The sequence below is a fragment of the Pelodiscus sinensis genome, chromosome 32 (genome assembly GCF_049634645.1).
Source record: "Pelodiscus sinensis isolate JC-2024 chromosome 32, ASM4963464v1, whole genome shotgun sequence".
NCBI lineage: Eukaryota > Metazoa > Chordata > Testudines > Trionychidae > Pelodiscus > Pelodiscus sinensis.
This window is the reverse complement of record NC_134742.1, coordinates 4,006,580-4,019,410: the sequence shown is the minus strand read 5'-3', so window position 1 is coordinate 4,019,410 and position 12,831 is coordinate 4,006,580.

Below are 12,831 nucleotides of genomic sequence, written 5' to 3'. Positions count from 1 at the left end.
CTTACAGTTCTGAGCCGTTAAATTGACACTTGAACTATTAGCCTTCTGTCTGCATCTATGCAAGTATCTAAGCTTCCTGTGTGGTTTCTCAGCACAAACCCCTGAGCAGGTGTTGTCGCTGCTGCGAGCCTGTGCCCTAACTTGGACCCTCTCTGTACAGCTGTAGCTAGCACTTCTCTGACCGCCTAATCATTTGCTAGGAGACAGAACCCAAAACAGAAGGTGCAGGCTGAAGATGGCCATGATGCAATACAATTTCCCATGTATTAATTAGTAGCACAGGATTTTTTAAAAAATCATTAAGATCAGAGTTTTAGATATCTGCAACACTCCAAAAAAGATGCTGTTAAATAATCTTTTTCTTTCTTACTTTAAGCCACTAACACCAATGTAAACTGTTGGGGTATTTTTTTTTGTTTAGTTTTGTTTGTTTGTTTTGTGAAGCTACCTCTAAGTTAGTCTTTGCCCACGGAAGCTTATGCTCCAATAGATGCATGAAATTGTGGCTGAGTTTGCATAGATGAACTTCCCAAACTCAGTGGCTGTGTCTAGACTGGCAAGTTTTTCCTCAAAAGCAGCTGCTTTTGCGGAAAAACTTGCCAGCTGTCTACACTGGCCACTTGAATTTCCACAAGAACACTGACTTCCTACTGTCTGAAATCAGTGCTTCTTGTGGAAATACTATGCTGCTTCCATTCGGGCAAAGTCCTTTTGAGCAGTGCACAAAAGGGCCAGTGTAGACAGCTCAGATTTGTTTTGCGCAAAAAAGCCCAATTGCGAAAATGGCAAGAGGGGCTTTTTTGCGCAAAAACGCGTCTAGATTGGCAAGGATGCTTTTCCACAAAAAGTGCTTTTGCGGAAAAGCGTCCGTGCCAACCTAGACACTCTTTTCCACAAATGCTTTTAACGGAAAATTTTTCCGTTAAAAGCATTTGCGAAAAATCATGCCAGTCTAGACATAGCCAAAACAAAATACAGGACTATGTAGCACTTTAAAGACTAACAAGATGGTTTATTAGATGATGAGCTTTTGTGGGCCAGACCCACTTCCTCAGATCAAATAATGGAAGAAAATAGTCACAACCATATATACCAAAGGATACAATTTTAAAAAAATGAACACACATGAAAAGGACAAATCACATTACAGAACAGAAGGGGGATGTGGGGGGGGGGGGGGGGGAAGGAAGGTGAATGCCAGTGAGTTAATGATATTAGAGGTGGGGAAGGGGAAATGTCTGTGAGTAAATAGTATTAGAGGTGATAATTGGGGAAGCTATCTTTGTAATTTGTAAGATAGTTGGGGTCTTTGTTAAGTCCAGTGTGGAGAGTGTCGAATTTTAGCATGAATGCCAGTTCAGAGGATTCCCTTTCAAGTGCAGATTTGAATGTCTTCTGAAGTAGGATGCAGGTTAGCAGGTCATTGAGACTGTGTCCTTTCTGGTTGAAATGACAAGAAACTGTTTTTTCTTTGTGATCCTGTCTAATGTCTGTTTTGTGGGCATTGATTCTTTGGCGAAGGGTCTGAGACGTTTGTCCAATGTACATAGCAGACGGACATTTTCGGCACATGATAGCATAGATTATATTTCTGGAGGCGCAGGAATATGTGTTCTTGATCTTGTAACTCACTTGGTTAGGCCCAATAAAGGTGTCAGCAGAGTGAATATGTGGACAAAGCTGGCAGCGGGGTTTGTTGCAAGGGAAAGTACCAGGGTTGGTATTAGTGTGGTATGTCCTGTGGGGGGGGAGGGGAAGAAATGATAGCATGCACATTCCAATTCTGGCACCAGACCACCTAGCCTCTGAGACTTTTAAGAGCAAGGGGTATTTGTTTGATTCTGCAGGTGCTTTGGGATCACTGCGGATGTTGCACAGACATTAACGCAGGCTATCTGGAAAGGTGCATGACGCTCACATCTTTTGGAACACTTCCCTGTGCAGGAAGCTGTAAGTGGGGACTTTCTTCTTGCACAAGAAGATCATGTAGGAGAAAAATCAAATAACTCCAATTGTGTCTAAGGGGAGACTGTGCAGGAAATCAAAACTTTCTAAAAGAAAACTGCTGTAAGGGTTAAAATTTTTCCAGGCTTCTCTCCCTGTAACAGAGAGAAATCATCTTAACTCTAATCAAGACCCTTACAATGCCTCCTATCTCAACTGAATGAAGACTCCTAGTCTGTCACAATTTGTCATGTAAACCCTTATCTTTGTCACAGTTTGCCTTGTAGGCTCCTCACTCAGGTTCTCATGTGCCTTTGTACTGTAAACTTACTTCTAGCATACTTGGTGTAAACAGAAACCTCTCAAAGTACTTCTGCTGAGACTTTGCTATGTTAAAGAAAACAATCAACAACTAAACTGTCTGAGCATACTGTATAAAGATCCCTGAACTTGTCTCTCAGGGCTGCTGCTGCTCACTCTGGTAGCTGTCAGCCTGCATGCATGCATAATAAAGTTTTCCTTCTAGATTTCTCTCCTGCCTCACTGTTTTGACCTCTAGCCTCCGACCTTTCTGGGGGCTCTGTACTCCAGGGGAGCGAGATTTCCCCAACAATCACTGGGGCGATGGGGGGGGGGGGAGTGGAAACGCCCATTATGATGCTTGGAGACCCTGCCCACCCCTTAATGCTGTGGCTCATGGAACCATACATGGGAAGCGTTGACAGCAGCAAAGAGTGGTTCAATTATAGGCCGAGTAGGTGAAAAATAACTGTGGAGTGTGTGTTTGGCCGTTCGAAGGCCCACTGGTGATGTCTGTACAGGAAGCTGAACTTGATCAATGATAACATCCCTACAGTTATCACCACATGCTGTAGCCTTCATAATATTTGTGAAGGAAGGATGAAGGCTTTACTCAGGCTTGGACTGCTGAGGCACGATGCTTGGAGGCTGAGTTTGACCAGCCCAAAACCAGGGCTTTCAGAGGAGCACAACACAGGGCCAAAAGGATCAGGGTGCCTTGTGACAGCAATTTGATGCTAAAAGTCAGTAAAACTTGTTGCTAAGCTTGGGAGTGCAGTGGCTGCGTTGCTAGGGGGTTACTCTCACTGCAGCACTAAATGCAGCTCACAGTTCAGTGATGGTTGCTTTGCTGGTGTATGCTTTCTTGTGTGCTTGTGGTCATGGAGTGTGTCAGGGGGTTCACACCCCAGTGTGCCTCAGTGCCCCCTGACTGTCCTCATATAGCCCATCTCAGGGCAGAATACAGTCTGTATGGGTTGCTCATATTAGGCATTTGGGCTTATCTCCATGGCCCCGCTTACCTAAGCCAGGCTGTAACCTGTCTCCACGCCTGGGCCTTTCCTCCAGCCCCTCATCAGGGTAGCCTTAGCTGGCCTTCTCCCAGCTCTAGCTGGCTAGCCCCCAGCAGGTCTCCCTCCTGGGAGCTCCTGCTTCCTCCACAGCCAGCCCCTCACTGGCCTCTCCTCCCTTGAGCAACCTGGGCTTCTCTATATATACGAGCCAGCTGTGCTCATACTCGCCCTAATGGGTTCAGCTGGCTTCTACCAGCCATTCCTGCAGTCCTGGGTCTTTGCCAGCTGGGCCCTCTCTAGCCCTAACTAGCTCCCGCTGGCCTCCTCTCTGCTAGCCCCGGCTCCGGGCCAGAGTCCTGGTATTAAAGGGCCAGTGCAGGGCAGGCGCCCTGTCACAGAGTGGAATAAAGATTTCTTTGACATACGTGAAATTGATTTAATACAGTAAACATAAGACACCTGTGAAGCATGGAACAAACATCTGCACAGTAGGAGACAGAGAAGGAGGGGTGGGAAGGCAGGAGGTGAGGCACGCCCTGAGAATGTTACAGGTTTGTAGGTGGCTACGGTTCACGTGCAGCCCCGTCATCTGATCTACTGTGGAAGGGGGGGGGGGGCTGAAGTTCATCAGGACTCAGCTGCATGCGGATTGGTGTTGAGTGTATTGGCAGCCTGCAGGAGTCTAAATGGGAGAAGGAAATTGGGTGGGTAGATGTGGCATGCAATGGGTGGCTCCCGGGAACAGGATGATTTCCATATTGTGGTGGTGGTGACAGGGAAGTGGGGTGAATGGAAAACAGTTTTGGGGCCAGTAGTACAGCTCCTCTGGCTACAGTTCTAGCAGCACCTCCAGCATACAAACTTGCCGGTCCATTATCCTTAAGCGTTGCTGTGTGGTGGTCTTCTGTTCCATCCTGTCACTGTTCCTTCTAACATTTTCTTTCCTTGGTTGTGCTTAATTTTCTTTTGGGTGGATTGAAATTTCTTATGTGCAACACCAGTATCGAGGTAGTGTGTAGATGTGGACAAAAATATTTTTAAACAAGGGATAATTAACAAGGAGTGATGATTACAACATTTAATATAAAATTAAATAAAAAGAAAATTAGCACTACCCTTGGAGTACATGTATCTGCATCCTTTCTAACAATTCAGGCTAGTAAATACACTAAAATGCATATTATCCACACATAGCTCAGCTTTAATATGCCAAACAAATCTGTGAGTCAACTAGAAATAGTCATACTCTCCTTGCAAATACTAATACAGAGGGTACAGAGAAGAGCGACAATGATTAAAGGTTTAGAGAACATGACCTATGAAGCCAGGCTTCATGAACTGGGCTTGTTTAGTTTGGAAAAAAGAAGATTAAGGGGGGACATGATAGCGGTTTTCAAATATCTAAAAGGGTGTCACAAGGAGGAAGGAGAAAATTTGTTCCTCTTGGTTTCTGAGGACAGGACAAGGAGTAATGGGCTTAAAGTGCAGCAGGGGAGGTTTAGATTGGACATTAGGAAAAAATTCCTAACTGTCAGGGTGGTCAAATATTGGAATAAATTGCCAAGGGAGGTGGTGGAATCTCCCTCTCTGGAGATATTTAAGAACAGGTTAGATAGACATCTGTCAGGGATGGTGTAGACGGAGCTTGGTCCTGCCTTGAGGGCGGGGGGCTGGACTCGATGACCTCTCGAGGTCCCTTCCAGTCCTATGATTCTATGATTCTATGAATACAATATTTACTGACACTGGAAAGGAGAGTAAAAGGCATCCACTCAGGCTTATACAGTTCCTCTAGAGAATGTTTAGGATCCATGCTATACAAGAACAAGTGAAACAGAGACTTGTAAAAAAAGATAAAAGTTCTCATTGGAAACTTTCACCTTGTATGTGTCACCAACTCAAAGAGTTAACACATGGCTTCAGTGCTTATAGATAGATGCATGTTTCAAAGAGCTTGCAAATAAATTTTCATACTACAAAACACCTAGCATCACACCTAGTACTTGCTACGCATAAGGGCCAGAACTCTACAACACAGCAAAGAGCTGGCCTTAATGCAATACAATTTACCATGTATTAAGTAGTGGCACAGGATTTTAAGAGTTTTAGATATCTGCAATACTCCATAACAATTCTGTTAAATTAATCTTTTTCTTTCTTACTTTAAGCCATTAACTCCGATGTAAACTGTTAGGTTTTTTGTTTAGCTTTGTTTGTTTGTTTTGTGAAGCCACCCCATTCCAGGCACATCCAATTTTCCTGGCACAACCAAACCCTTACATTGCTTTAAGTTATGATAAAAGGCAGCTGTATACCAAATTTGGTAGTCCTAGCTCTTACCATTTAGCCAAACAGATAAACTCTCTCAAATATATAGTAGAGCATCACAGCTGTGGGTCATAGCATAGAATACATACAACAGCATGGAAGAGTGTGTGTGTGTGTGTGTGTGTGTGTGTGTGTGTATATATATATATATATATATATAATATCCTTATGGATCTCCAAACATTCTACATCAGGGGTCCCCAACCTTTTTAGGCATGAGATCACTTTTTGAAATGAAGTATAATCCAGGATCTACCTCAAATCCAAACACCCTGGCCCCACCCACTTCCTACCCCTTCTCTGAGGCCCCGCCCCTGCTCTCTCCATCCTCCATGCTCACTCACGTTTATCAGGCTTGAGGCAGGGGTTTGGGTGCAGGGGGACTCAGGATTGGGCCTGGGGTTCAGAATGCTGGCTCCAGATGGGCACCACTTAGCACAGGTGGCTCCTGGCTCACCCCTACCCTGGCCCTGCATCGCTCCCAAAAGCAGGCAGCAAACTCTCTCCATCCCTACCCCCCTCTGCTCTGTGGAGATGGGGTATGGGATGGAGGAAGGGGCACCCTGACATCAGCAACCCCCTCCTCTTCTTCCCATGCCCTGCACAGCAAGCAAGAGTCTCCCAGAGCTGGGGGGCAGCTCCAAGGCAGAGGGCAGGAGCAGCACAGCAGTGCTGAGAGGGGCAAATGAAGTGCTGGCACTTTATAGCCTCCCAGACAAACCTATCAGGACCACCTGTCAGAGGCTCCAAGATCTACCAGCAGAACTGTTAAGGGCCCAAAAGCAAACAATTCCGCTGTGTAGGAAAGATAGAAAATATAGCAAAAGACCAGCTTGGCTTAACAAGGAGATCTTGCATGATCTCAAAATAAAAAAGGAGTCCTATAAAAAATGGAAACTAGGACAAATAACAAAGGATGAATATAGGCAAGCAACACGGGAATGCAGGGGCAAGATTAGAAAGGCAAAGGCACAAAATGGCTACAGGCATAAAGGGAAACAGGAAGACCTTTTATAAATACATTAAAAGGAAGAGGAAGACCAAGGACAGGGTAGGCCCACTGCTCAGTGAGGAGGGAGAAGCAGTAACAGGAAACTTGGAAATGGCAGAGATGCTCAATGACTTCTTTGTTTCGGTCTTCACCGAGAAGTCTGGAGGTGTGCCTAACGTAGTGAATACAAGCAGAGAGAGGGTAAGTTTAGAAGATAGGATACACAAAGAACAAGTTAAAAATCACTTAGGAAAGTTAGATGTCAGCAAGTCACCAGGTCCTGATGAAATGCATCCCAGGATACTCAAGGAGCTGATAGAGGAGGTATCTGAGCCTTTAGCTATAATCTTTGAAAAATCATGGAAGACAGGGGAGATTCCAGAAGACTGGAAAAGGGCTAATATTGTGCCCATCTATAAAAAGGGGAATAAGAACAACCCAGGAAACTATAGACCGGTCAGTTTAACGTCTGTCCCAGGGAAAATAATGGAGCAGGTAATTAAGGAAATCATATGGAAACACTTGGAGGGTAATAAAGTGATAGGGAATAGCCAGCATGGGTTTGTGAAGAACAAGTCATGCCAAACTAATCTGATAGCATTCTTTGATAGGATAACGAGCCTTGTGGATAAGGGAGAAGCGGTGGATGTCATATACCTAGACTTTAGTAAGGCATTTGATACGGTCTCGCATGATATTCTTATTGATAAACTAGGCAAATATAACTTAGATAGGGCTACGATAAGGTGGGTGCATAATTGGCTGGATAACCGTAGTCAGAGAGTTGTTGTTAATGGTGCTCAATCCTGCTGGAAAGGGATAACAAGTGGAGTTCCGCAAGGGTCTGTTTTGGGACCCGTACTGTTCAATATCTTCATCAATGATTTAGATATTGGGATAGAGTACGCTTATTAAGTTTGCAGATGATACCAAACTGGGTGGGGTTGCAACTTCTTTGGAGGATAGGGACATAGTTCAAAAAGACCTTGACAAGTTAGAGAAATGGTCAGAGGTAAACAGGATGAAGTTTAATAAAGAGAAATGCAAAGTGCTCCACTTAGGAAGGAACAATCAGTTCTATACATACAAGATGGGAAGCGACTGTCTAGGAAGGAGCATGGCGGAAAGGGATCTAGGGGTCATAGTGGACCACAAGTTGAATATGCGTCAACAGTGTGATGCTGTTGCAAAAAAAGCAAATATGATTCTAGGCTGTATTAACAGGTGTGTTGTAAGCAAAACTCGTGAAGTCATTCTGCCGCTCTACTCTGCACTAGTTAGGCCTCAGCTGGAGTACTGTGTTCAGTTCTGGGTGCCACATTTCAAGAAAGATGTGGAGAAATTGGAAAGGGTACAGAGAAGAGCAACAAGAATGATTAAAGGTCTAGAGAACATGACCTATGAAGCCAGGCTTCATGAACTGGGCTTGTTTAGTTTGGAAAAAAGAAGATTAAGGGGGGACATGATAGCGGTTTTCAAATATCTAAAAGGGTGTCACAAGGAGGAAGGAGAAAATTTGTTCCTCTTGGTTTCTGAGGACAGGACAAGGAGTAATGGGCTTAAAGTGCAGCAAGGGAGGTTTAGATTGGACATTAGGAAAAAATTCCTAACTGTCAGGGTGGTCAAATATTGGAATAAATTGCCAAGGGAGGTGGTGGAATCCTCATCTCATCAACATATTTTTTCCGGAAAAGCACTGATGATTTTACATTAGATCATCAGTGCTTTTCCGGAAATTCAAGCGGCCAGTGTAGACTGCTGGCAAGTTATTCTGGAAAAGCGTCTGATTTTCCGGAATAATTGGCCAGTGTAGACAGAGCCTACATGTTATATACATAAATCACTGTACCAATGCTTGCTCCCCCACACCTTCCTTGTTCCTCATACGCTACCTTTTTAAGCACCCACAAACACACAAAACCCTAGTGAAACATCCTGTTTATAATTGTGAGTTTCTTAAGGTCAGAAGAGACCACTGTGATTACTTAATCTGACTTTCTACATAACACAGGCCATGGGTCTTCACCTATTAATTCTTGCATCCTTTCCAAGTGTATTTGTATGACTGCTCCTCATGTAAAGAAAGTGAGTGTTGTTATTCAGTACACTCAGGACAGTTAGTGACACACAAAACACACACACACACACACACACACACACACACACACTTTTCCTTCAGTGGACTCTGGATGGATCTGGAGGGATCAGTCAGTGCCAAGATGACTGTTTAGCAAAGATTTTACAAATTCTAGTGACCTGGGACAAAGAAGAAATGGTAAATGGGGAACACAATTTGCTTCTGTAGACTAAGCTCATCACACACACTAGGGGCTTCTTCATTTCCCCCACTAGCTCTCTGTGTGCCCCCTCCCACACCTTCTCCTCACTCTCTGCAACTTCGCTGCTTCCTCTCATACTAGGAGCCCTGTGACCCCCTCCTCCCACTCCTGCCTTCCCTTAAGCCACAGGCTCTTTGTCCCCCCTCCATCCCCTATACCATAGTACCTGTAGCATGGGAAGAGACTGCATGACCGTGTGCCACCCCCCATGAACCCCATCCCATACTCCCATTTCTCCTCCCTGAACTGGAGTCCAGCTTTCTCAAATCTCTTCTGTTGGGGGGGGGGGGGTCTGTCATTTCATATAATTAAATAGTCATTGGGCCAAAAGAGACAGGTCCTGTGTTGTTTGCAGTGGGGCTGTAGCAGTGGCGGTCCCAGTGCAGGAGAGACAAGGCAGGTGAAGAAATAGCTTTTATTGAACAGACAAAAGCACCCCATCCCCCATGGGCAAATACTTCTCACTCAGCAATTGCTTCCTTTTGGTTCCTTTTATCCTTGTCCTGGAAGGAAACTGACTGACACCTTCCAAAGCCGAGCCTGGGTGCTTCCATTCATAACTCCGCTGCACACCGAACACCAAGGACTGGACAAGAACTTTTACCCCGAGACTCTCACTCTTTGGGCTTGTGATGGCCCTTTCCTGGCTCCATCTCCTCTCAGTGCCAGGCATGAGATCATAGAACACTAGGACTGGAAGGGACCTCGAGAGGTCATCGAGTCCAGTCCCCCGCCCTCATGGCAGGACCAAATACTGTCTAGACCATCCCTGATAGACATTTATCTAACCTACTCTTAAATATCTCCAGAGATGGGGATTCCACAACCTCCCTGGGAAATTTATTCCAGTGTTTGACTACTCTGACTGTTAGGAACTTTTTCCAAATGTCCAACCTAAACCTCCCTTGCTGCAGTTTAAGCCCATTGCTTCTTGTTCTATCCTCAGAGGCCAAAATGAACAAGTTTTCTCCTTCCTCCTTGTGACATCCTTTTAGATACCTGAAAACGTCTACCATGTCCCCCCTCAGTCTTCTCTTTTCTAAACTAAACAAATCCAATTCTTTCAGCCTTCCTTCATAGCTCATGTTCACTAGACCTTTCATCATTCTTGTTGCTCTTCTCTGGACCCTCTCCAATTTCTCCACATCTTTCTTGAAATGCGGTGCCCAGAACTGGACACAATACTCCAACTGAGGCCTAACCAGCACAGAGTAGAGCGGAAGAATGACTTCTCATGTCTTGCTCACAGCACTCCTGTTAATGCAGCCCAGAATCATATTTGCTTTTTTTGTAACAGCATCACACTGCTGACTCATATTCAGCTTGTGGTCCACTATAACCCCTAGATCCCTTTCTGCCGTACTCCTTCCCAGACAGTCACTTCCAATTCTGTATGTGTGAAATGGATTGTTCCTTCCTAAGTGGAGCACTTTGCATTTGTCTTTATTAAACTTCATCCTGTTTACCTTAGACCTGTAGGATCCCCCAGGTTGCTCTTGAAGGCTGCACCACAGAAGCCACGGATTCAATTCCTCTCCTTCCCCATGTAGCTGAGAGAGGGTGTCCCTGGCTTTGTTGCCAAAAAGCCACCTGCCCTTCAGTGCTGTCACTCTGCAGAAGGCCACACTCTTTGTAAATGATCCCAAAGAGGGGAATTAACAGTCTCCATTCAACACTCAAGAGGCACAGGATCTTGGGGTTCAGGCACCTACAGCAATCTAGGGGTGCAGGAGCTAGTTACAGCTTAACAACTGGAAAGGGGGAGTGCTGTCACCCCAGACATGGGTGGAATGGGGGCTTGGACCATGTGCTATCTCAAAACTCCATCAGTAGCTGAGAAATCTGTTGCTGGGTTGGGTGGGGATTCCACCACAACACATCACCTGCAATTTGGGGGATTCACAGATACCCCTGAGCTCCTTCCTCAACTCCCCCTCTTTCATACCTGCCCCTGCTGGTCATTCTCATCATCTTCAGAGTAATCGGCGAGGGGCTGTCCCGGCAATTCCTTGGCTTTGGGTGCATCTGGCAGTCCGAGATCCCAGGTGTATGACTGAATGGTTAAGGTCCCTCACCACAGCCAGCTGCCACAGAGGACTGGAGGCATCTGGCCAGCCCTCTGTTTTCCTGGGGTTGGAGGCAGTCTTGCGGCCTGAGCACAGCTGGGAGAGGTCTGCCCTGTGTAGGGCCTGGACACGAACTGAGTGAGCCACAGGGCTGCCTCTTACACTTCCTCTTCTCGTGGAGGCCCTGCCCTTCCACTTCCAGCAGGTGGCAGAGGTTTCTCACTAAATTTATTGTAATTTTTTGTGTGGAACTAGGAGCACACGTTCTCACGGCTGCCATGGGGCCATTAAAGGCCCATGGCTGTAGCTCAAATATAAATCCATAGGGCACAAAACACAGAAATATACCTGTCCAGATACCTATAGAAATACTGATTCCCACACCTACATGCAGATACACAAATGTATGTGTGTGTGTAATGTACTAGCAGATGTACTCCCATGTGATGTATTATTACAATTGTTATTTAGTGCCTAGAGACTCCAACCATGATTAGGGCTCTAGGGAGCTAGGTGCTGGGCATACACATCATGAAAGAAAGTCTTCAACCAAGAGTTTATAATGTAGCTAGGCAAAGGTGGGGGAAACGTATGATACACTGCCTCTTCTGCAATCATTTGTCAACACCATTCACTTTAAGAAATATCTTTCTTTTAGAGTTCCCTTCTCTTTTAAAAACTCATCATAAAATAAATACACACATTTTACCCTCCCTGACTGAATTAACCTCATTATTTCTAACCTTATTCTGGCCTGTATATTTATACCTGCTCTGGAAATTTCCACTACATGCATCTGACGAAATTGGTCTTTGCCCATGAAAGCTTATGCTCCAATACATCTGTTAGTCTATAAGGTGCCACAGGACTCCTTGTTGCTTTTGCAGATACACACTAACACGGCTACCCCTCTGATTCTTGACACGTTATGTAATTTTTTTTGCGGGCAAGCCAGCAAAAGGAATAAATGTTAGAGTTAGGCTGCACATTTTATTCACACAGGAAGGCACAGATGCAGCAATACACACACCTACCTTCACAAAGAGACTCCGTTCCTGACACATATAAAAAGCATGCATATACTTGCTTACAGAGACACTTTTGCAAACACCTTTCCTAGGGCTGCTGAAATCAGAAGGGTGGTTTGAAAGGGAAATTGTGGGGAGTGTCAAAAGAGGATAGGGAGGGAAAGAGGCCAAGTTTGAGAACAGTGTGGGGATGAGAGGGAGGAGAGAAGGAGAGAGGAGGTGGATTTTGTGGGGTGTGTGGGGCAGCAGGAGGAAGCTGAAGGCTGGAGATACATGAGGCTGTGGGGGGCACAGGGATTTATATGGACATAATGGAAGTGCAGTAGCGTAGGGAGGAAAATGGGGTGCAGGGCTGTGGGGGATGAGGGAAATGGAAGTGGTGATTCTAGATGGGTGGGAGAGCACTGTGAGGGGCATAGGGCTGGGACCGGTACCTGGGGAGGGGCAGGACAATACAGGACAGGGGAGGGACACAGTGAGGACAATAGGGGAGCAGCGCCATTCCCAGCACTCGGAGACAGGAATACATGTACCCCCAAAGCCTGGGTGCCAGCGGTGGGGCTACAGCAGACCACGGTTTGCTGAAGAGTATGTGCCACAGACCAAGCCCAGCTATACAAGCAGCATGAGGAGAGGGCCGGGCAGCAGTGAGAGAGGCAAGTGCCACGACAACCACCTGCTGAGTGCCAAGCACCACGAGTCACACGAGTTTCTCCTCTGTCCTGACCCAGCCAATGGATTCTGCACCCTTGGGCCGGAAGCTAAGAGCCTTATTTTAAGAGGAATAAGGGATCTTTCGGAAAAAGCTTTAATTTTCCAAAA